This window comes from Gossypium hirsutum, chromosome A11 (assembly GCF_007990345.1).
Source record: "Gossypium hirsutum isolate 1008001.06 chromosome A11, Gossypium_hirsutum_v2.1, whole genome shotgun sequence".
In the NCBI taxonomy this organism is placed as follows: Eukaryota; Viridiplantae; Streptophyta; class Magnoliopsida; order Malvales; family Malvaceae; genus Gossypium; species Gossypium hirsutum.
The window spans coordinates 80,547,337-80,549,789 of NC_053434.1; the positions used below are offsets into that span (position 1 = coordinate 80,547,337).

At 36.8% G+C, this 2,453-nt stretch overlaps 1 non-coding gene across 1 annotated transcript; it reads left to right on the forward strand.

Annotated features, from left to right (window-relative positions):
- Window positions 1–550: 550 nt before the first annotated feature.
- On the forward strand, window positions 551–657 carry LOC121210669 (small nucleolar RNA R71). The gene has a single exon (XR_005905783.1). It is a non-coding gene; the product is annotated as a small nucleolar RNA R71 (small nucleolar RNA).
- Window positions 658–2,453: the final 1,796 nt, after the last annotated feature.

A 2,453-nucleotide genomic window follows, 5' to 3' on the forward strand; every position in this document is an offset into this window, starting at 1 on the left:
TATCTCCTTAAGGTTCAGCTTTTTCTCCTGTTGGTATGGTGGTTGCTGAAATCCTGGAGAGGGTGGTGGTTTTTGATTTCCTTGGCCTCCCCATGAAAAATTTGGGTGATTTCTCCAACCTGCATTGTAAGTATTACTATAAGGATTGTTTTGAGATTGAGGATTCTTACCCATGTAATTTAACTGCTTGTTCACCATGTTGTGGCCATAAGGTGGGTATTTTGAATTGCTCGATCCACCTCCATTTGCTTCGCATTGCATTAGTGGGTGAACCTATGAAGAACTAAGAAAACCATCAATTTTCTTATTCAAGAGTTCTACTTGATTAGAGAGCATGGTGACCGAATCGACGTTATAAACACCGACTGTTTTCGTTAGCTTTGTCCTCATGACTTGCCACTGATAGTTATTCAGTGACATCTCCTCTATAAATTCATAGGCATCTTCAGGTGTTTTATTATTGATGGTTCCACCAGTAGCAGCGTCAACCATTTGTCGAGTCGAAGGATTCAGGCCATTATGAAAAGTTTGAACCTGTAGCCAGAGTGGTAACCCATGGTGAGGGCATCTTCGCAAAAGGTCCTTATATCTCTCCCATGCATCGTAGAGTGTTTCTAAATCCATCTGTACAAGAGAAGAGATATCATTACGTAATTTAGCCATTTTAGCTGACGAAAAATATTTTAGTAAAAACTTTTCGGTCATTTGTTCCCAAGTAGTGATTGACCCCTGTGGTAACGAATTCAACCACTGTTTAGCTTTGTTTCTCAAAAAAAAAAGGAATAACCGAAGGCGAATGGCGTCATCAAAAACACCATTAATTTTAAATGTATCGCACAGTTACAAAAAGTTTTCCAAGTGAGCGTTGGGATCTTCGTCCTGCAAACCATCAAACTGAACAAATTGTTGTATCATTTGAATTGTGTTAGGTTTCAGCTAAAAAGTATTTGCAGCTACAACAGGTCTAACTATGCTCGCTTTAGTTCCTGTTAAAGAAGGTTTAGCATAATCATACATAGTGCACAGAGCAGGATTCTGATTTACTGGATTAACAGCAATCGTGGGAGGTACCAGGTTTTCCTGATTTTTAGCCATCTCCTTGGTTGTGGTTTGAATATCGTCCTATTGCTCGTTCTCTGTGTAACTTAAGTTTCTCCTTGTTTCTCTTTGGTTTCTGTGAACTGTGCGATCAATCTCACTGTCAAAAAGTAATGGTCCTGACTGGTTTTTTCTAATCATAAACTATAAGAACCTGCCAGAAAAAGGGAAAAAGAAGAATTAGTAATAAAAATTAGAATAAAATTTAAATTGCAGTAAAAGTAAATGGCTAAAGCAATAAAAATTGAGTGTTCCTAATATCTTAGTTCCCCGACAACGGTGCCAAAAAACTTGATACGTGATATTCGTGACAGGTTTTAAATATTTATAGTGAATCATTCTTGAAACTAACTATTATCACGATGAAGGTAAGTGTACCTATCTACCAGTAGTATAGCTTTAGCAAGACCGGATTATCGAACCCAAAGGAACTAAAATACTAGTATCAACTTTCTTTTTATTATCTAGCCTAAAAAAAATAAAAGGGTTTTGTTTATCTAACTAATTAATTAAACTAAGAAATCACAGAAAAGAAAATTGGGGAAAATAATTTTTGGAAAATTCGATTGATTGAGACAATACCTAAGGAAAAATCCACCTAGACTTCACATGTTATTTGACTCTGAATCGGACGATTTATTCATTCAACTTGTTCCGTAGAGATCCCTAAGTTATATTATTATCTCTCTCAAGACTAACAATAACTAACCCTAGATTGAATAATTGAAATCTCTTTCTAATTAACGCCCTATGGTTGCATTAACTCGATCTATGGATCCCCTTATTAGGTTTCACCCTAATCCGGCAAAATCTTATCACCCTATCTCTAGACGCACAATCAACTCCACTTAATTATGACAAATTTACTCCTAGACAGAGTCTATTCCTCCTCTGAAAAAGAGCTTAACTTGAATCAATATCCTGGAATATCAAAACAAGAATTAAGAACACATAATTAAGAACAAGTCAAATATTTATCATACAATTCAGATAATAATCACAAGATCTGTCTTAGGTTTCATTCCCCTTAGGTATTTAGGGTTTTAGTTCATACTAATGAAAGAAAACATCTCAAAATAATAAAAATAACAAAACATAAGAAAACCCAAAACTCATGAGGGAGTTTGAAGGGAGATCTTCAGTCTTGATGGTGAATCCGGCTTCTGAGATGGATCGATTGGCTTTCCTTGAGTAATTCCTTGTTTCCTCCTCTGCGTCCCCCTCTTCTCCTCTTCTAGGGTGTATTTATATGCTTTGGAATGCCTTAGAGCCCTCAAAAGTAGCCTTTTTTGAATAGGACTCTGCGTGGGCCGACAGGGGCACGCCTGTGTGACATGCCCGTGTGCGATTACTTC